Source organism: Ceratotherium simum, chromosome 9, assembly GCF_057802395.1.
Source record: "Ceratotherium simum simum isolate JZ-2026a chromosome 9, ASM5780239v1, whole genome shotgun sequence".
NCBI lineage: Eukaryota > Metazoa > Chordata > Mammalia > Perissodactyla > Rhinocerotidae > Ceratotherium > Ceratotherium simum.
The window spans coordinates 44,282,975-44,306,822 of record NC_141908.1 but is presented as its reverse complement, the minus strand read 5'-3'; the positions used below and the strand labels follow the sequence as shown (position 1 = coordinate 44,306,822).

Below are 23,848 nucleotides of genomic sequence, written 5' to 3'. Positions count from 1 at the left end.
AGCCCTGATTACTGTAGTTATATAATATCTTGAAATTGAGCTGAGTGATTTCTCCTACTTTACTTTGCTTCTTTAGAAGTGTTTTGCTATTCTAGTTCTTTTGCCTTTCCATATAAATTTTAAAATACTCTTGTCAATATCTACAATCTTGCTGGGATTTTAATTGGAACTGTATTAAATCTGTATAACAACTTGGGAAGAATTGATATGTTAAATCGAATGTTGAGTTGAAATGGTAAAATGGTGAGTCTTCCAATACATGGATATGAAACATCTCTCTATAAATTTAGATCTCCTTTGATTTCTTTCATCAGTATTTTCAATGTACGAATCCTTTACATGTTTTGTTAGATTTATACCTAAGTACTTACTTTTCCGAGAAAGTATATATGGTATTGTATTTTTAATTTAAGTTTCTACATGTCTACTGCCAGTATTTAAAATATAGTTAACTTTTCTATGTTGATCTTGTATCCTGCAACCTTGCTGAACTCACTTATTTGCTCTGGAAGAGTTTTTTTCTTTAATAGATTCCTTGGTCTACATAAACCATTATGTCATTTTCAAATAGGGACAGTTTTATTTCTTCCTTTCTAGTCTTTTATTTCTTTTCTTGACTTACCTTTCTGGCTAGATCTTCCAGTACTATGTTGAATAGCAATGGTAAGATTGGACATCCTTGTCTTACTGTCAATCTTTGCAGGAAAGAATTCTGTCTTTCACAATTAAAAATAATGCTAGGGCCGGCCCCGTGGTTTAGCGGTTAAGTGCGCACGCTCCGCTGCTGGCAGCCTGGGTTCGGATCCCGGGCGTGCACCAACACACCGCTTCTCCGGCCATGCTGAGGCCACGTCCCACATACAGCAACTAGAAGGATGTGCAGCTATGACACACAACTATCTACTGGGTCTTTGGGGGGAAAATAAATAAATAAATAAAATCTTTAAAAATAATGCTAGCAGTAAGTTTTTGTAGATACTTTTAACCAAGTTGAGGATATTCCCCTCAATACCTAGTTTTCTTCAAATTTTTATTATAAATGGGTGTTGAATTTTGTCAAATGATTTTTCTGTATCAATTGATACGATTATATGACTTTTCTTCTTTAGTTTATTAATATAGTGGATTACATTGTTTAATTTTCTAATATTGAACTATCCTTGAATCCCTGGAATAAAACCCACTTAGTCATGGTGTATAATTCTTTTTGCATATTGCTTAATTCTATTTACTAACTTTTAATAAATAATTTTTGCATCTGTATACGTGAGGGATTCCGGTCTGTAGTTTTCTTGTGCTGGCTTTGTCTGGTTTGGAATACTGGCTTCATAAAATGAGTTGGGATGTGTTCTCTCCTCTTCTATTTTCTGGAAGAGATTGTGTAGAATTGGTGTTAATTCTTTTTTAAATGTTTGGTATAATTCTCTAGTGAAGGTATGTGGGCTTGGAAATAACTTTTTTAGAAAAAAATTAATTACAATTTTAATTTCCTTAATAGATATAGGGTTACTCAAATTATCTATTTCATATTGAGTTAGTTGTGATAATGTGTACTTTTTGAGGAATAGGTCCATTTCATCTAAGGTCAAATTTATGTGTATAAAATTATTTGTGGTGTTCTCTTATTAACATTTTGGTGTCTGCAGGGTTAATAGTGATATCCTCTGTTTCTTTTCTGATATTGGTAATTTGTGTCTTCTCTGTTTTTCATTGTCAGTCTTGCTAGAGATCTGTCAATTTTATCGATCTTTTCAAAGAATCAGCTTTCTGTTTTCATTTACTTTCTCTACCTTTCTCTATTTTCAATTTTATTAACTTCTGCTCTTTATTATTTCCTTCCTTTACTTACATTGCATTTATGTTCCTTTTCTCTGTCTCAGTTCTTGTGATGGTAGCTTATATTAGTCATTTGATACTTTTCTTCTTTTCTAATGTAAGCATTTAATGCTATAAATTTTCCTCTCAGCACTATTTAGCTGCATTCCACAAATTTTGCACTGTGTGTTTTCATTTTCATTCAGTCCAGTGTATTTGTTATTTCCTTTGAGACTTCTTCTTTGATTCATAAATTATTTAAGAACATATCTTCTATTTTCTAAGAGTTTGGAAATTTTCCTGTTTTCTTTGTTATTGATTTCTCATTTGATTCCATTATGGTCAGAGAATATAGTAGGATTTCAGTTCTTTTAAATTTGCTGAGATTTGTGTTATGGCCAGGGTATTGTCTATCTTGGTGTATGTTCTGTGAGAGCTTGAATATAATGTATATTCTACTACTTTGGGGAGGACGATTGAGTAAATTTTGATTAGTTCCTGTTGGTTCATGGAATCATTGAGGGTTTTTTTAAATATCCTTGCTGATTTTCTGTCTAGTTTTTATAGCAAGTGTTAAAAGAGGGGCATTAAAGTTTCCAACTATAATTGTGAATCTACGTATTTCTCCTTTAAGTTCTATCAGTTTTTGCTTCATGCATTTTGAAGCTGCTGTTATTAGGTGCATACTCATTTAGGATTACTATGTCTTCTTGCCAGATCAACACTTTTAACTTTGTGTAATATTCCTCTCTGACCCTGATAATTTTCTTTGTTCTGAATTCTACTTTATCTGTTATTAATGTAGCCATCCTTGCTTTCTTAGTTATTTTTGTCCATCCTTTTACTTTCAACATATATATATATATTTGAAGTGAGTTTATTAGAGACAGCATATAGTTGTGCCATGTTTTTTAATCTGCTCTTAAATTGGTGTATTTAGACCATTTACAATTAATAAAATTTTTGATATGTAGAGGTTTAATTGTGTCATTTACTTTTTGTTTTCTGCTTGTTCTCTGCTTTTGATTTCTGTTTTCTTATTCCTGCCTTTCTATAGGTTACTTGAATATTTTTTAGAATCCTATTTTGATTTATCTAGAGTGCTTTTTAGTGTATTTCTTTGTATACTTTTTTAGTAATTTCTTTAGGCATTACATTACACATAGATTACATATCAAAGTCTACTGGTATCCACACATTATAATTAGAGTGAAGTTTAGAAAACTGCCTCCCTTCATGTCTCTTAATCCTCCCCCATTTATAATTATCTTAAATATTTTCTGTACACATATTGAAAAATACATTAGACAGTGTCAATTTTTTTCTTCAGTGATCAAACATAGCTCAGAAAAATCAGAAAGAAAAGGGAAGTTATTGCATTTACCCATATATTCACTTTTATCATGTTCTTTTTTCCTTGCTGCTGTTGTAAGACTACTTCTTTTAACATTTGCTTCCTGTTTAGATCATTTCTTTTAGCCATTCTTTTAGAGTAGGTCTGCTGGTGACAAATTCTCCTAGTTTTCTTTCATCAGAGAATGTCTTGGTTTCCTTTTTATTACTGAAGGATATTTTTGATAGATACAGAATTCTAATTTGACGATTCTTTTCTTTTACTGCCTGAAAAATGCTGTGCCATTTCCTTCTGGCTTCCATGGTTTCTGATGAGAAATCCATTATCATTCAAATTGCTTTTTCCACGTAGATAATGTTTCATTGCTCTCTGGCTCCTTTAAATATTTTGTCCTTGTCTTTAGTTTTCAAAAGACTATGATGTATTTCAATGTGGACAGCTTTGGGTTCATCCTGTCTGGGTTTCATTCAGCTTCTTGACTCTGTTGGTTTATGTTTTTTTGCCAAATTTGGGAAATTTCTGATATTATCTCTTCGAATTCTTTTATAGCTCCACTTTCTTTCTCCTCTCCTTTGGAGACTTTGAAGACACAAATGTTAGATCATTTATTATAGTCCCACAGGTCACTAAGACTCTGTCCATTCTTTTCCATTCTATTTTCTCTTTGCTGTTCAGGTAATTTTGATTGTTCTATCTTCAAGTTAACTAATTCTTTCTTCTGTTCTCTCCATTTTGATGTTGAACTCATCCAATAAGTTTTTTATTTTGGAACTTGTATATTTTTAGTTCAAAAATTTCTGTTTGGGCCTTCTTTATACTCTTTTATTTATTTGCTGAGACTTTCCTTTTTTTCTTTCGTTTCAAGTGCATTTGTAATTGTTCATTGAAGAAATTTTATCCTGGCTGCTTTAAATCCTAACATCTATGTCATCTCCTTGTTGGTGTCTGTTGGCACCCCAGCTGAGGCAACATCAGAGGAGGCAGAGTGAGATTCAGAACTTTTAGCACTGCTCAGCAGTAACAAGGCCACAGTTTTTACATCAAGGAATATTATTAGGGATAAAGAAGGACAGTACATAATGATAAAATGTTCAATTCACCAAGAATCTTGTTAATACTAATTGTGCATGCACCTAACCAAATAGCTTCAAAAAATATGAGACAAAACAGTGAACATAAGCAGAAATACATAATTCATATTTGTAGCTGGAGACTTCAACATCTCTCAATTAAACAAGTAGACATAAAATCAGTAAGAATTCAGAAGACCTAAATGATACCATTAACCAATTTGCTCCGACTGATATTTATAGGATATTCCACCTGAAAACAGCAGATTTTAAGCATCTTTTTAAATATAATTGGAGCATTCCTAAGATGGACCATTTTCTGGGCCATAAAACCAACCTTAGCAATATTAAAATAATTATAACCATACAAAATACTTTTTTACTCTAAGAGAATTAAACTAGAAATCAATAACTGAAAGATATCTAGAAAATACCTGAAAATAAATAACACAATTCTAAATAACCCATGGGTCAAAGAGGAAATTACAAAATAATTTGATTCAATGAAAATGAAACACAATATATCAAAATTGTGGCATGCAGCTAAAACAGAGCTTAGAGAAAATTTTATATTAATAAATTCATATATTAGAAAAGAAGAAACATCTCAAATCAATTATCTAAGCTTTCACCTTAAGAAACTAGAAGAAGAGGAGCAAATTAAACCCAAAGCAAGCAGAGAAAAAGAGGTAATAGAGATAGAAGCCGACATCAAATAAAACAACAAAAAACAACAGAAAAATCAAGAAAATCAAAAGAAAAGAATCTTAAAAAATTGGTAAACTTTAGCAAAAATGACGAAGAAAAGTATACACATTTATTCATATCAACCATGAAAGAGGAAAACATCATTAAAGAACCTTCAGACATCTACAGCAATAAGCAAGTGTGGACTATTGCTATATACAACAACAAAAATGAATTCCACAACCTAATATTAAAAATTAAGTCAGATACACACTAATCTTTTATGATGGCAGATGTCAGAATAGTGACTACTTTTGGAGAAGGTAGTACTCTGCGGGTAGATGGGTGGGGTTGTGTTTCTGTTGTGTAGAAAATTTTCTATTTCTTTATCTGGGTGATGGATACATAGTGTGTTCACGTATGAAAATTGACTAAGCTGTACCATTAGTATTTGTGCACATTTCTGTTATGTCTATTCCTTTACAAAGTTGACCCATAAAGTACGTAACTCTCCTTAGCACTCTTAAGTCCCTGATCCCTTGTCCTTTCATTTACTGCCATACCTTCTCTGCAGGTGACCATCAACAAACAAAGCCACTGGTCCAATGTGTGTGCTTGTCCCCAGTCCTCTGAGTACTTTTGGGATTCATATTACAATCTTTGCTCTCCAAGCCATTTTAGCCTCAGCTGGGCTTTCAAGGATGCTCACAAAATCCTGTCCTTTCTCCAAACTGGCTCTCTTTTTTTACTTCAAATTATCACTATCTTAACAAATCCACCTCTCTACCTCTGTCTTCTTCTCTCATCAGCTGACATTGCTTCCTTTGCTTTCATAAAACAGAATTACCATAGAGACCTCCCCACACCACACCCAAAACAAGGAAATTAAGCACAGAAATCTCATGTGTGATAGCAAGAGACACTAGGCTGTGGAGAGCAAACCCCAGTGCACACCTCAAATTCCTCAATTTATCGAATAGTGTATGAGTCTTTCTGTGACGATACGTGAGCAGCAAGATTCGTCAGGGATTCCACCATAATTTAAAGAACTTGGGCAAATCAGGAATAAACAACCTCTCCCCTTCCTCTTTTGCTCTCCCAGCCAAAAAAAATTATTTACTTTCATGCTAATCTTCTTCCTTCCTCAAAAATATCCTTTCTTGTTTGTGAGACAAATACTTCTACCTCTGCTTTAGATTCACTATCCCTCTCATGATCCAGGATTATCCTACACTAACGAATCCCTCTTCGCCTTTTATCTTCAATCTATCACTTGTACTCCTCAAACTGTAAGCATGTTTATTCCAATCTCTATTAAAAGGAAAAACTGCCTTTCTATCAATAAAACCCTAGCTTTTATCACATGCCTGAGCTCCAATTCTTTCTATCCAATGCCTACTAGATATGCTCAACCTGCATGTTAAACAGGCACCTCAGACAGATCCATTAAGAATTCCTACAAAATCTCTGTTTACCTACTCCCTAGAATAATGTTCTTTTCATTCTTTTGTGCAAGCTGGAAAATTGAAAGTCATCCTTGACTCTCTATCCGCTCCATCCAAAGTCATCAGGTCATGTCAATTCTACCTCCTAAAATCTCTCTCAAATGCATCTCGTCAAGTTCATCTGTTACTGCTGTAATTTTGTGTCTCATTACCTTTAAAAATGATTAGATTGGATTAAAAACAAATCTAGCTATGCTGTACAATATACAAGAAACAACGTTTGAAAGTAAAAATAAAAGGGCAAATATATAACAGATGGGTACAAGGAGAAGTCAGAGATACTGTACTCTATTCTTAATATGCCATATTTAGTTGATATTGATCAAACTAAAAATATTACCTTCTATTCAAGGGCTCATAGCATATTTAGAAAAGTGCATAAAATGTTAGCTTACAGGTAAAAAATCATCCATCATTTTCAAAAATTTAAAATTATATATGTCCCTTTTACACATATAATTTTTTAAAAAAGCAAAATAAATTTAAAGCAACATCCACAAAAAAATTCTAATGTAAATAAATCTTCAGTCAGTGTCAATTAAAATATTTATTAGAGAATACTTAAAAATAATTAAAAGAATAACACTGCAGATCAAAACACAAGGCAATGCAAAAGCTATCAGAAGCAAATCATAACACCAACTATTTTCAATGCTAAATTAGAAAAAAAAGAAAATTAATGAATTGGGTGTTCAACTCAAGGGTAAACACAACATAAATCTGAAACAAACCTAAGGAAAGCAGGAATTAATACAAATGAAGGAATTTTTAAAAAGGCGAAAAATTGGGGCAAAGAAATAGACTAACAAAAGTAGCAATGTCTTTCATATGTACCATAAATAACTACTTAAAATAGAGTGATAAGATATCCCTAGCATCCATATTAATAGCATCCATAAAATCTAAATTATTAGGAATTAACTTCACAAGAGATATAGAACATTTATGTTAAAAACAAAAACTTGACTTGAGGGACATAAAAGAACATATGAATCAAAGTGGTGGCATATTACATCCTTGAAAGAAAAGTTCGGTATTGTAATAATGTCAGTTATCTCTATATTCATTTTCTATTGCTGCTGTAACATACTACCACCAATTTAGTGGCTGAAAACAACGCAAATGTATTCTCTTACAGTTCTGGAAGCTAGAAGTCCAAAATGGGTCTTAATAGGCTAAAATCAAGGTGTTGATAAGCCGCTTTCCTTCTAGAGGCTCAAGTTGAAAATCCATCTCCTTGGTTTGTCCAGCTTCTAGAGGCCACCTGCTCTCCTTGGCTTGTGTCCTCTCCATTCATCTTCAAAGCCAGCAGTGTAGTATCATCAAATCTCTCTCTTCTCTGTCCTCTGCTTCTATCATATCCGTCTCTGCCTCAAAGTCTCCTGCCTCACTGTTTCCCTTACAGGGACCCCTTACTATTACATTGGACCCACCTAGATAACCCAGGAAAATATCTCAAGATATTTAATTTAATCATACCTGCAAAGTCCCTTTTACCATGTAAGGTAGGAAGTTCACAGGTTCTAGGGATTAGGATATGGATATCTTTGAGTGATCGTTATTCTGTCTACCACAACCTCCAAATTTGTTTAGACATTCAATACAACTCAGTTCTTTTTTAACTTGATAGAGTTATTCTAAAGTATAACTGGAAACTCAAACAGATAAAACCAACTCAGAAATTTTATAAGGATAATAAAAGGAAAAGACTCTCATTGCTAGATATGAAAACATATGGCATCATAACAATTAAGCCAATGTAGTAGAAAAAGAATAGATGCATCTTAGAACATAATTTTTAAAACTATATATATGTATGTGTAATTAGTATTAAAGTACATGATAAGAAGTGGCATTTAAATCTGAAGGGAAAGGGCTGATTATTCAGTAAATTATGCTGGGAGAATAGGTTAATTATTTGGAAAAAAATGTTGGGATTAAAGTTAGATCTGTACTTCCCACCACATGTCAAAATAAATTCACGATGGATAATAGCATCATTAAACAACAATAAAAATTAAACCATTAGGTTTGAAAGTAAAATATAGATAAGCAGTTATTTATCTTTTGATAAATTGAGTAAAAAAGAACGAAGTATAAATGAGGAGGAAAAAAATGATACCTTTGACTACATTAACACATAGACACACAAACTTGCAACCACCAAAAAATACCATAAATGGAAGTAAAAAAAAAAACATAAAAATAATGGGAAAATGTATTTTCAATCATATGACAACTTAAATAAATAAAGAAGCAAAAATCCCATTAGGAAAATAAGCAAAGAAATTGATATGATTTTGTTAAATTCACATTTGTTAAGAGGACCACAGGGTATGGATGGTGAGTCAAAGTTGAACAATAGACCACAAGAAAAGTTGAAATAGAGAAGTCTATTCCTCACAAGTCTTGGAGGAAGCTCCTCAAAGGGCCACACAAGGAGGTCAAGGCTGGGTGCAGACAGACAGAGAGAGACAGGATCTGGGGCACATGCCTTTACTAGGATTCACAGGTGGAGGGCTTTGGGGTTCCCAGAATAAGGCTGAGTTGGTCAATTCAAACCAAAACAGCAGAGTTTTGGTAAGTCTCTCCAGCATCTTATCAAAGAGATGCACAAGGGGAAGGCCCTGGGAGGCAGAGGAGGCTGTTGATCACAAGAGCTGTTGGGGAAGCCACACAGTACATTTACTAGTGACTCAGACACTTACATTTACTAGTGACTCTACAGGCTGCTGTCTAGGACATGTGCTTACATGAAGGGCTAGCAGTGTCAGTTTAAGGTCCCTGCGATGAAACAAAATGGATGCCAAGGCAGCAACACCATGGACTAGCTTAGCTAAACTCTCGACAGAAATATTAACTGGCAAAGGGAAAATGCAAATGATAAATATTCAAACTGTGCTGCTAATTAAAGAAATGTAAATTAAAATACCTATAAAATGCCATATTTTCCTACCAAATGAGCAAAGCTTTTTTTTTCTTATGGTATTATCCATTGTTTCCATGAAGGTGGAGAAATAAATACTTAATACCATTTCTAGTATCAATATAAATTGGTTACAAGGTTTCTGGAAGATATTTAATAACCTTTTAAAGGCCTTAAAAATTACATACACTTTAAATCTCCGACACATACAGAAATACTTTTAAAGAAGGGTGCTATTTATAATTGCAAAAAAGAAATAATGGAACAACCAAGACTTCCATCAATAATGGATTGGCTAAATAAATGATGTTATGTTCACTGGATTAAATATATGTAGTAATTAAAAAATCACATTGTACATGCATATTTAAAGATATGGGAAAATCTTCATAATATATTAAGCAAAAAGCATGTTATAAACTTCCCAAATAATTTTTTAAAGTATATAAATGCATTATATTTAAGAGAAGGCTCAACATGAAAATTCAATGTTTTTCTTTAGATACTGAAGTTTCACATTTTAATTTTTTTAGTTTTTTTTCTGCGACTTTTTCTATTTTCATTGTTAGGTTATACAATGAATGTTAACCGTTTTTGTGATCTTAGCGAAAACAGTAGATGTAATTGTTTTTAAAACAATATTAATAATAGAGCAAAAAGAATATAGAACAATTAGATTGCCCCCGATCAAATCTTAAATTTTTTTAAATTAATCTTTCTGGCTTTTCCCCCACATCTGAAGTGATTCTACCTTAATGTTTAAAATTTTTAGATCCTTCTGGACTGATAAGACCTTGCACAGATCAACCTGGTCTAACCAACACAGATGAAGTTTTGTGCTTCCTACCGATGAAATTAGTTTTCAATACATCTCAGGCAGGATTTGAGGTAAACCTCCCCAGCTAGAATGATAGCTTCAAGAGCTTGGGACATTTTCCTATTTGATACCCCTTAGATGTTATTACTGGACCCCAGAACCTTGTCATGACCACATTTGTTGTGGATGACAGTATAGAGTCAGCTCAGCTCGAAAAAGAAATTCTCTAAAATAGACAATAAATGAGAAGGAAAAGTCAGAAAGAGGACAAGATCCCAGTTGAGTTAATGGTGTTTAAATTTGTACTTTCACCTTAGTCTAGCTTCTTATACTGTATCAAACATAATTCCTCTTTGTGTGTGCCCACGTGGCTTCCCACGATTGCTTTGATTCTCCACAAGACTTTCTTCCTCCATGTTTGCAATTTCACATTGATTTACTTTTCAACAATTTTCCCTTTTGAAATCCTTTCTCTGTCCATGTACATATAGTTATCTAAAGATAACTATCCTACTATATTTAAGTTTTAAAGTTAAAATTAAGAATCTAGGTCCCGGCCCCATGGCCAATTGGTTAAAGTTCCATGCGATCTGCTTCAGCAGCCCAGGTTCGGATCCCAGGCATGGACCTACTCCACTCACCAGCCATGCTGTAGCGGTGTCCCACATACAAAAAAACAGGGGAAGATTGGCATAGATGTTAGCTCAGGGCTAATCTTCCTCAAGCGAAAATAGAGGGGGATTGGCAACGGATGTTAGTTCAGGCCAATCTTCCTCAGCCTGAATCTAAAAAGAATCTACTTTGTTTGCTTTACCTTTATGTTGCTCGGTCTACAAACACCTAATATTGAAAATTTTCAGAAGATGCCCTCCTGTTCTTGTGTGGCTCATCTGTATCAGGAAAGTGATCAATAGCCACAATGCGGCTTCCATAAGAATGACATTCTCAGAATTATCACAGGCAGTCAGAAAGTACTATGACAGTGGCACACCAAGGAGGAGATGCATATACATTTGATATATAAGGGCAGGAATAAAAAATTGATATGTAAACAAGACTCTTACTTTGGATCATGTAATGGTAAGTTGTCTAAGGAACAAAATGGGTATTATAGAAAAATAAATAATCTATCACGTGGTGCTTGGTTGGAAGAGGTCGTAATTTTCATTCTTAATATCAGTTCCTACATTTTTCTGACTCTTATCATCTCCTGAAATATCGCCAGAAAACATTTGTCTTTCATGTCCTTCCAATTCCAGAGCTAAACTCTCAAACCTGTAGGAAAAGAGGATGTGGCTTAATAAACTTGATTTGGAAAACAGTCTCAAACATGGTAGCATTTACTGCAATGTGAGATATTAAGCTATTTTATAGGTCAGAAATATTTTTAAACTATAATTTTTCCTTTCTACCTTTCCTTTCTTAATCACTATCTCATCTGTTTCTAAACAGAATTTTAGGTTGGGTCTTGTAAATCTAAAGCCTAATATAGAAAGCTATAATTTGTACACGTAATGAAGAACTCTGAGGTCATAGATGAGTTGGAACATGAGCTAACTATTTAGAAAGCTTTCAGCCTTTTCTCCTCATATTTTTGTTTATTTGTTCTTTAAATTCTCCTAATACGTATCTAAATGGTCTGGTCAGGTCAGTCAGTTCTATTGACCAATTAATTCATAGCCAGTCAATTTAATCTGAATAGTGGGTTTGTATGAATAGACAGGACATAGTCAAATGCAAAATTGGATGTCATCCAGCTAATTTGATCGGGGAACAGAGTAAACCACTACCATTAGTGTGGAGTTTCTGATCTGATTTACGTAGCCAGGCCTTCCATATTGGTCAGAGTCAGATAACCACCAAGTCTTAAACGTTGTTTGGTGTGTTGATCTGTTGTATAGACATAAGGGATTTCACTTGGCTTATTCATTCTTCCTCTGTCCAATTCTAGAACTTTATACTCTAAATTGCATTCAACCTTTTGCACATTTGTTCTGAGTTTTTTACATTGTAACTACACTATAGCACATTTGATGTCAAATCTGTACATTCTAATTACACAGAACCAAAAGCAGACAGGCCCCTGTGTGCTTGTGAACCAAATACAACCAAATGTTTCCATTTGTGAGCCCAAGATTACTGGGGAATTTCAAATATTTCTGTATTTCTCAATGACAACAGGGGCATGCTTTCAGAGTTAAGGCAAAAATAGTCTTTTTTTTAATGTATAAAGCTTGTGATAAATAAAAAAATATTTCTTGTATGTGCTTGTTTAAAGTCTGGTTTTGAGAATTTCCTACAACGTTTTCAGTAGAAATGTTGTAGCTTGGTTTTGTTCTCTGGAATCTAAGAGGTGAAACAGACTAGCAATAAAAATTAAACTGACTAGTCCAATTTCATTGCCCAAACTAAAAGAAATTTGGGGATATAGAGAAAAGCAGAAAAGGGTGTTAAAAAAATACATTTGTATTTTAAAAGTCCATTTTAATCCCCTAAATCCTTATTGAAAACAAGACAATAAAATTTACATGACATAAATATATATGTGGTCAGGTATTTAGGAATAAAAACAAGCCTGGCACTGATTTATGGAATTCTTTGTGCTTTGACGTGACTAAGGGTGAAAGGTTTCTTTTGCTAAAAATAATGACACCCATACCTAAGAAAGCATCTGGACGCCATTCTCAGAACTATAAGACTTTGCTAAAAATCAGGCCTGTGACCTTGGTAACCAGTCAGTCAGTTCACAACAAGGTTCATTTTTTTTCTCCACAGATTTTTTTGTTGGGGAAGTACTTTTCTTACTTGTAGTTTTACTTTTGAATACTGAATGTTGGTATATGAAGGAGCTATTGCATATGTAATGTTTTCTATTATAGAATTGGATAGACATTTTTTACATAATTTTACTTCTATATAAACATGCATTTTTTTTCCTGCTATTAAATCAGTAACTTAACATGTGTATGTCAGTCTGTATGTGTGAATATGTGTAGTCACTGGAAAAAGAGTTAACTCTTCTGGACCTAAGTTTCTCATCTGAAAATGCTCTGTATGATATTCAAGGCTCTTTCCTTCTAATGTGAATATTTAAGTGGGAGCAGTTGCTGGTGATGTAGAGAAAAGGAATATAAGATGTATAACATTTTCACATATCTATTTTATATTTATAAAGTATATAAAGGTTAAGGAGAGTAATAATTAATTGCATATTTAAGGCATAGAATAAATTAGAAAGCAGATAAAGGACATCAGGCAGCAGACTTCAAATGCTCTCAAGTATTTCCTACTTTTTTTTTCTAGTGAGATTTTGTTCAGGAGAGTATGAAATGCTAAATTTTGTTCTGAAAATATATGAGTGAATTGTTGTCCTAACCGTATTTTCAGACTCTAAATTTACTGTCTAATTAAGTAAATGGTGGATGAATATGACATAACAAAAAAGAAGTTGTTCTATCAATTCATGATAGGTCTTGATAGCTTTCCTGATTTATAGAGATTACAGAGGAAAGAGGCAAGTTGGGGACTGCTTTTTTTTTAACTTAAATTTAAAATAGACTAATTAGAGTCTTTGGCATTTTTAGCAAACATTTATGGGGAAAAGGATAAATTATTGGTGATAAGCTCTGAATTTTCTTCTTTTTTTCTCATTTTTGATTTTACAAATTCAAATCACCGTAAGTTTTTAGCATATATAAAGTAGGAAACACAAATACAGTACGCCGTTTAAGCAAGTATAATATCTTATGGTTTATCTTAATGACAAATCTTGTCACTAAATCTTGACAGTAGAATTTACAAATAGGATTTTATTTATGTACTTCTCTCATACATTTATACACTCTTGAGCAAAGAATAGTTCTCTTGGACATAAAAATGCCATCTTTTTTTTGGCAAGAGTGCTTCTTCCAAAAGGATATATTACCAAGCAGGGAAGGAAGAACAGGATGCTTGCATGGCAAGACAAAACAAATCAACAGTGATCTCAAGTGCTCTCTTACCCATTCACATATCTATTATTTGTGCAACACCAGCTACATATGCAGCATTGGTTTTAAAAATCCAGTGTCTGGTATGTTGTAGGTCCTCAATGCATTCATCCAACAAATATTTATTGAGCACTTATGACATTCTAGGCTCTGGTCCAGGTGATGGGGATACAGCACTGAACACAACAAGAAAATTGTACCTGCTGTAGTGAGTTGAACTGTGGCCCCCAAAAGATAAACTCGCTCTGAATCTCAGAATGTAGACTTATTTAGAATAAGGGTCTTTGCAGATGTAGTTAAGGTAAGGATCTTAAAATGAGATTAGGGTGAGCTCTAACTTGAATAATTTATGAGACAGAAAAGGAGAAGACACAGCGACACAGATAGAAGAAGGCCATGTGAAGACAAAGGCAAAGATTGGAGTTATGAAGCCCCAATCCAAGGAATGCCAAAGGTTGTTGGCAGCCACCAGAAGCTGCAAGAGAGACATGGAACCCATTATTCCTCAGAGCCTCCAGTGGGAACCACCTCTGCCGACACCTTGATTTGGGACTTCCGACCTCCAAAATCGTGAGAGAGTAAATTCTGTTGTTTAAGCCGCCCAGTTTGTGGTGATTTGTTACAGCAGTTCCAGGAAACTAATTCATCTGCCTTTGTAGAGCTTAAATTCTAACGTGGAGAAACAGACAACAAATGAAAGAAGTAAAATATAGTGTGTTAAATGGTGATAAGTGCTATGGAGATAAATATAGCAGAAAAGAGGGACAGGAAATAGAAATTATGAGTGACAGTAGGAATAAAAGTTGCAAATGAAGAGAATTCAATATAGGCTTGAATACTAAAGGAATGCTTCATGAAGAAGGGGTACTTAGAGTTTGGATTCGAAAGATGGGCAAAATAGAGCTAGGGGCAACAAGTCATGTAAGGGATTTCAAAGGGTAACACTATAGTATTGTGACTTTAAGTATGAGCACAGTGTGTAAAGGCCATTGTGAGGAGATGAGTCTAGCTGGAAGAAATGTTTTGTGTCAGATTGAGTCAAAGAATATCTTGGTTGAAAGAACTTTGCAGTTAATCTAATAAAACTTTGAAATTCTTCATCTACCTGCAGTGACAGTGACACTTCAGAAGCTTACCATTACACTGTACTCAGCTGGTTACTAGGATAAACAAGAGAGAACCAGGATTCACTCCTATTGAGCATCTCAGTTGGTAGATTTGCTCCCAAGAGTTCTCAAGAATTGGTATCTAACTTCTCTCTGATGTTACTAGTTATATTCTCTTGACCTCACAGAGTACCAGTCTTTCACACAATAGTCCTTTGAGAATTTGAAGATATGCAGGTTTTCTCTTCACCAGGTTTATAATAGTCAGTTTCTTTTTTTTTCTATCTGTTGTTTGTATGGTTTCCATGCCACTCACCTTCTTGGCCACTCTATCTTGCCCATGATATAGTTGCTAAATCCCTCAAGTGTGTAGTGTACTTCCAGACTTTTCATGCCTTCATAAAATGGAGCAGGACTATCATCTCACATGCTCTTAAAGACTGCTCATTGTTAGTGCAATACATCTATCAAAGCAGAGTATGAATACAATAAATTTTCTGGATGCTCCATACATTATTGTCTAATATTGAACTAACAGTCACCTAAAACTCCAAAGTCAAAAGATTTTTGACTAGGTGTATTGCTATGTAGTTATATCTGCCACTTTCATTGTTAAATGTTGTATTTCACAGTCAGTTGTTCCAGTTTGCCAAGATCTTCATAAACCATGATTCTGACGTGAAAAATATTCGCCACCATCTTCAAGTTTTTGTCTAAAAACTTAGCAAGTATGCAACTTACGTTCTTATCTAATTCATTGATAAATCAAAGCCCAGTACAGAAAGCTATAGTATGCCATTTTCCACCTTCATCTATGTTGATACTCACTCATTAATCATTAAATTCTGAGTGCAGTCACTTAAACCATTATGAGTCTTTATATGTTATTTTAAAATTCATATTTTTCTTATTTTCCACAGGAATATCCTAAGACTTTGTCACTTGCTAATTTAAATCTAGATATGTTACATTTGTAATATTTCCTTGGCTTGCCAGTTTAATAAACTTTTTTTAAAAGAAAAGTGATTTGAGATAGCTTAAATTACATTCTGAAAGCCATTCTCTGTTCTAATAATTACTATGTCTGTCTAAAAATTTATAAAGCATACATTTGATCAACTGTAGCAGAAGTATTCTCAGGAATGTCAGTGTGCTTTTTTTCTTTACCTAACATTTTGTCAGGATTTTTTTTAAATAACATTTACTCTTATCTAATTTTCTGGCATCTTTCAGTTTCCACCAATATTAAGCAGTATGTGTTTAGCAAGCTTGTCTGCAAGTCGTTTCAATATCTTGGAGAGAAACTCTATAACATTTCTTCCAGGAAGTGAACAAATTTTCAGAAATAAAAGTAAAAATTTGAGTTAATTTTGAGTCCAGAAATAAGTAAAGAGGGCCAACTCATTTTAAAGAATACATAAAATTTTGGCAGAAAGAATACTGTTGTATCAAAACTGCAGAAATATACTAGAAGCAGACATAACCTTGGTTCCACAAAAGAGTTATGCACTTTAAATGCAAGTTACTAAAGGAGATTCTGGCAAATTCTGCATGTTACTTCAACTGTGTTTTCTTGGCAGGAAGAAGGATGGAGGCACAGGCTACTGCTGGGAGAAACAAGGACTGTGACACTTGCAAAGCCACAGCAATTCATAGGTTTAATAGTAGACTGGAAGAGATCTTTTCCTTTGACCAGATGAGAGTTCAGAGGGATGAATTTAGAGGTAAGGGTACATGTGGGAAAGAGATACATTTCTGGAAGCTACTTTTGCAGCTGTGGACCTTTAGCTGTGTGGCACATGTGTGAATCAAGTATGTGTTTGTGTGTAAGGTGACTATGTATATGTGTATTGTAGGAAGTTAGAATGAAGCAAAATGTGTGTCTTATCATCATGTCTCATCAAACAGATGTCTATGAACTTCAATTTTATTTGCTTTTTCCTCCCTCTAATGGTACCTCTTCCTAGTTTACTCCAAAATAGAAGTGTCATCTAGAAATGAAGGGACTTCCTTGCAGTGGGCAGAGCACGCCATGAAAAAAGAAAAGGGCAAACATTTCACAAAAGAAATTGGTTAGAGGCATGTGACACATCAGGAACATGATTAAAATACACAGAAAATCTGTCACAAGTAGCTGGATACTAGAACAGAGGTTGTAATAAACATAGAGAATAAGCACACATTTCCACTTTCCCCATCCCACTATAAATGACTAGAAAACTAGAATTTAAAGAATATATATATTAACAACTTTCAGACAGGAGAAGATATACAGCACAGGATTTGGATTCCTGAAAGAAGGTAAACAAATAGGGTAAGCTTTATGATTGCCCCAGCTTACTACTTGGAGCCAGGTTTCAGGCACAGTACAGGAAACTAAAGCAAAGCCTGCAGTGGAAGCAATGAGTTGAGAAGACAGTAATCTGAGCTCAAGGAGGTCAAGGATGTGAGATTGTACAGAGAGAGTAGTGAAGTGGTGGAAACTGAAAAAAGCTTGGGGGTCTGTAGAAGGATCTCATTAAGGCTTTGGTTGATCTGTTCATTTGTGAGGAAAAAATGTCCCTGAGTTTGAGAAAATAACCACTGGAAAATAATGAGAAAGCAGTAGATCGAACAATTCACAGAGTTCGAACATAGGTAGGAATAGTTTTATTTCCACCAACCAGAGTGGAAAGACCTTGAAATACACAAGACAAAGGGTAGAGTTCTTAGAAAGGTCACATTAAATAGTAGAGCTAAATTAGCTCCACAGAAAAAGCTGCTCTGGACCTGCCATAACAAAACTTAAAAGTAAGTCTCAAAGGGATCATACTTATCCAGGAGTACTTACCTGCATGCCAGAACAAAATCCAACACTCTTTAAAAGACTACAACACAATCCAGTACTCAACAATGTAAAATCCATTATTTCCAGCATGGAAACCAAAATTACCAGGTATGCAAAGAAGCAGGAAAATATGACTAAGAGAAAAAATAATAAACAGACCAAAAAATAACAGACATGATGGGATTAATAGACCATGACCTTAAAAAAAGCTTTTATAAATCTTCTCAAGGATGTGAAGAACAACATACACATACTGAAATGAGGAATGAAAAATATATGGAACATCTAGATGTAAAAAAATTTAATATCTAAAGTGTCAAATACACTGGATGGAAATAAAAGTAATTTAGACACTGGAGAAGAAAAGGCCAGTGAATCGAAGACATAGAAATAGAACTAGCCAAAAAGAAGCTCAAAGAAAAAGTAGAATAAAAAAATAAACAAAGTGTCAGTAAGCTTTGTGACAATATCAATTAGTATAACATATGTGCAATTGGAGTAGAAAAAAAAAGAGCACAGGGATGGAGCTCAAAAAATTTGAAGATGTAATGGGTAAAACTTTTTTCAAATTTGTTGACTACTATAAGCCTACAGATCCAAGATTCTCAATCAATCCCAAGCAAAATAAGTAAACAGATGATAGATAGATAGATAGATAGATAGATAGATAGATAGATAGACCCACACCAGTGCACATTATAATCAAATTTACAAAAAACAGTCATAAAGAGAAAATCTTAAGGAGCCACAGGAAAATGCACATTATACAAAGAACAAAAATTAAAATTACAGCATACTTCTTGATGGAAAACATACAAGCAAGAAGACAACAGAAAAATATAAAATTCTAGATAGAATAGAATGATTGATAGAATGATTAAAGTGTTGGAAGGAAAAAAAGAACTATTAACTAGAATTCTATGTTCAGTGAAAATACATCTCAAAAATGAATGAAAAATTGGGATTTTTTTTTTTAGGCAAACAGATTCATTGACAGAAGAACTGTCCTTCAAGAAATGTGAAAAGAAATTCTCCAGGCAGAAATATAATACCAGGCAAAAACTTGGAAATGATAAATATGTAGATAAATATAGAAGAATTTTTCTCAATTTTTAATTTCTTCAAAAGTTACCTGATGTTTAAGGCAATGATAATAACAACGTATCTTTGAGTTGATAGTGTTTGAAGAATAAAATGAAGGACAATAGGACAAAAGATGGGAGGCAGAAATTGAATAACAGCATCGTAAGGTTCTTACACTATATGCAAAGTAGTATAATATTATTTGAATGTAGATTGTGATAAGTTAAACTCCAGAGAAACCACAAAAAAAAAAAAAATCCAACTGGAATGGCTAACAAGCCAATACTAGAGATAAAAAGGGGAATCATAAAAAGTACTCAATCCAAAAGAAGTCAGGAAAGCAAGAACAAAGGAGTAAAAAACAGATGGGAAAAGTGGAAAACAAATGGTTAGAGGATAAATTTAAACCAAATCATAACAATAATTACATTAATTGTAAATGGTCTAACCACTCAAATTAAAAGGTATAGATTGTCTGATTGGGTTTTAAAGGAAATCAAGATCCTACTATATATTGTCTAAATGAATAATCTAAGTAAATAAAGTTCACAGACTTTGTTTCCCCAGCATTCTTGAAATTTCCTCAGTCTACTGAATTAATAAATAAGTCCTTGACCTAAAATACAAGAATGGTGAAGGAGAAGGAGTTTTAAACTATTAATTAAAGACAGAGGGGACACAAGATTGTCTCTCTAAATTGTTTAGTAAATAATTATTCTACATTGATACATGTGTATTCAATGAGGGGAATAGAGAAAAATTGAAAAAAGAAAACAATTTGAGGCTTATAAAAAATCTACAAGTAAATAGAATAATACAATATGCTAAATAGAATAATATAATAATATAATATGCTAAAATATCCTATTTTAATATAGGTATAAAAGTTATTTTTAAGTTTTTTATTGAAACAATATAAATATAGAAAAGTATAATTTGAGGTAATTTTTAGTGTTATCATGTGAAACTTACAATTATAGGCAGAAACTACTCTCATTCTAAAGGAATTAGTTCTATGAAATGATAGAATATGAACTGATTAGAAAATACACTAAAAGGAAAAGAAAGTTCAGGAAATAATGTCAAAATTTAAGGAAACTACTTCTGGTTTCTGGTTCCTCAAGTAAGGGACTTGGAAGTCATCACTCTGTCCTAACAAGTAAAAAGCGGAGCAGCCTGGAAAACTAACAACTCTTCTTGGATCCATATAAGAGGCGAGGACACAGGGCAAACCACTTCCCCCAAGACTGGAGACACAGATAAGCGAATACGGGGAATCACAGCTTACCTGAACAGAGACTCCCTCATGAGCAGAAATTGCCCTGGGAATCAGTGCCTAGGTAGGAAAACCTGAACGGGAGGCTCAAGGTAGACAAGTCTGGGAGTGAAAAACTGCAGGGGAACCCAGTCATAGGAGGGACCTCACACTTCTGTGAGTTTTACTTCTAGGAACTAGATCAGGGGCGCACAGCATATGTTGGAGAAAAACCGTCTCATGCTTTGAGCAGCGGGAGAGGAATAGGAACCATTTTGAAATATGCCACAGCACTCTGTTCTTCTTAACAAGACCTGCCTTCAGAAGAAGCTAGTTAAACAGAGCCTAACCTGCTGGGGGTATTATCAGAGCCTAACCGACCTGACAATGTATACATCTTCTTTCTTTTAGAAAATCAGGGACTTCCAGATGACATGGTCACTTTTCCCTTCAGTTTTTATAATTTTCACTTATCTAATCAATTCTTCACTGTTGGTCAAAAGTACTGCTATGGTCTGTGTGTGCCCTTCCAAAATTCACCTGTTGGCGTCCTAATGCCCAATGTAGAGGTGTTAGGAGGTGGGCCTTTGAGAGGTGATTAGGTCATGAGGGTGGAGCCCTCATGAATGGGATTAGTGTTCTTACAAAAGAGATCCCACAGTGCTCCCTAGCCCCGTCCACCATGTGAGGAGACAGCAAGGAGTCTGTAATCTGGAAGAGGGCCCTCACCGATCATGCTGGCACCCTGATCTCAGACTTCCAGCCTCCATAACTGTGAGAAATAAATTTCTGTTGTTTATAAGACACCCAGTCTATGATATTTTGTTACAGAAGCCAGAAAAAACTAAGATAAGTATATTCAACAAAATTCTTTTCCCCATCACTTCCTATGTTTCCTGACAGATATAACACATGCTTAGCACTTAGGCAGATGGATATTCATATAACTGAAAGTCATCCTCACTACTATATTGAAATAGTCATTTCATTTGATGATCCACGCTTTTTAGTCTAAGCAATTAGAAATAAGAACTATGGTGAAAAGTTGTGTTGGTAAAATGATGCTATTTTTATTATTATAGCAATAGTATATTAATCAGATAGGTTACCATACCTGAAACTTCTGAGTTTTTTTAAACCTTAATGGACTGCTAAAAGCTGAAAGACACTTGCATTTAAAAATAACAATACACTCTACTCTTCTGAGATAGTACTTATCACAATTGTAATTATATATTTTATTTGATTAACTATTTGTCTAATAATTATCTCTCTCCTAGACAGTAAGATTACAGAAGGCATGCTACATAAATTTGGGGGGGGGGGTGTTTACTCCAATAATGCCCAGAATATACCTGGAACATAGCATGTGTTCAAAATATTTATTCACTTGGTTATAGATTAATAATGACTGTAATCACTGGCTCTGATGGCACCATGTTCTTATCTCTAAACCAGTCATGAACAGGAGCAAGATGGAGATGGAAGACGGAATGTACTGACAGGTTTAGGTACCTATGTCACACGTTCCATCCTTGGAACCATTAGGTCAATCATCTTCAACCAAAGCACATCTACTGGGAGCAGGGAAAGGTTAGTATTTTGTTTGGGTTTCCTCTAGAAGCCAACCTTGAGACAAAGTTTCAAATGCAAATAGTTTATTTGGAAGGCAATCTCAAGAAACACTGATGGGGAAGTGATGAGGTTAGTGATGGGGAAGTGATGAGGTTAGACAGGAGGGGAAGGCAGCCAATAAGTGGTAACTAATTAAGCAAGTCACCACTATTGGTAACTGGAGCCTAATCCTAGTGGGAAACTCTGGTTACCCCATCAGAGAGAGATGGGAAGCTTATACCCCGACTCCCAACAGTCATTGACTGAGAAACACTCTTGAAGGAGTTAATTCCCCAGCACTCTGTCCTGCCAAACACACAGACAGAAGAAACTCTGGAGACCAGAGGAAGCCCCTCAGGCAAGGAGGTAAATGCTGGCACTTGGAACTTGGGTCACCCCGCACTGAGATGGTAAAAGACAAGGAGACATGTGCTGGGCACCAATAGCGTCTACTATAGGTGGCCCCCTCAAAGCAAAAATGGGCTGTAATTGCCTCAGTAAGAAGAACGGAGCCTGGGCAGCAAAACAAGTGAGAAATCGCATTGCCTCTCTACGCTCCACACCTGAATTCGACATTTGGTATCAGATCCCATTGTTCCTTGGGGGAAACCATGACATAATCATTGAACTGAGTGCAGATGTTCTTTGACTAAAGAGTGAAGTGTTCTCTTTAGCAATGTAAATTGTGTTTGAGCTGTCTCTGAAGACTATTGCATTTTATTGGGGGAAAGTGTGATATGCAGCAGAACTTGCATCTTTTCTCTAAGGAGTTAGATTTCATTGCATTCCCATTATCAGTCATGGGGAGCTGGGTCCCAAAAAGAACATGAGGACTTGAAAGTCTGCCTTTAAATTAGGCTAGGGCTCAAGAGTCTTCTTTCTGAAACTGATGGCAGTAGGCCCTGGACTCAGAGGAGGGCTGGAATGCTCCAGGGCACTCAGTAAAATGGAAAAACCCTCTGTGGGCCAAGGGCTAAACTTAGAATTAGTCCTATAATGACAAAAGTCATAGCTAATTGCTTTTAGTGTTTTCTATGCATCAGATGCAATAATGCATTATTATAGTTAATACTCTATATCTTTTTAAGGTAAGCATTAATTTTACTTCCATTTGTATTAGTTTTCTATAACTGTAGTAACAAATTACCACAAACTTCGCCACTTAAAACAATAAAAGTTTATCCTCTTACAATTTGTAGGTCAGATTGTCTAGGGGAGAATCTGTTTCCTTGCTCATTCATGTTGTGGGCAGAAATCAGTTCCTTGCAGTTGTAGGACTGATATCCCATTTCCTCAGCTCTCAGCTAAGGATAGTTCCTAGCTTTTAGAGCCCACATATTCCTTGGCATGTGGCCATCTTCTTCCATATGCAAAGCCAGCAACATGAGTTGAGTTCTGCTCATGCCTCAGATCTCTCCTGCCTTTTCTTCTGTTCAAACTTTCTCACTGACTTCTGTCTTCTTCTTCCACTTTTAAGGCCCATGTTATTACACTGGATCCATCCAGATAATCCAGGATAATTTCCTTATTTTAAGGTCCATAACCTCAATTCCATCTGCAAAGTTCCTTTTGCTATGTGACATAACACATTTACAGCTCACAGAGATTCAGGCATGGACATCTGTGGGAGAGAGGCAGTATTATTCCGCCTACAACAGTCCACACTCTGGCTCCCAAAGATTCATGTCTGTCCCACATGCAAAATATCTGGTGTGGACTGAGTCATAATCATCTTTATATCCCAAGAGCCTGGAGCATTCCTGACACTCAAGAAATTAGTAAATAAGTGAATGATATTTT

At 34.7% G+C, this 23,848-nt stretch overlaps 1 long non-coding RNA gene across 1 annotated transcript; it reads left to right on the top strand.

The window, feature by feature from the left end:
- The first annotated feature begins 14,195 nt into the window (after positions 1 to 14,195).
- On the top strand, positions 14,196 to 22,681 carry LOC147916287 (uncharacterized). Its single transcript, XR_015553103.1, has 3 exons — positions 14,196 to 15,997; positions 16,850 to 16,993; positions 21,893 to 22,681. It is a non-coding gene; the product is annotated as an uncharacterized LOC147916287 (long non-coding RNA).
- Positions 22,682 to 23,848: the final 1,167 nt, after the last annotated feature.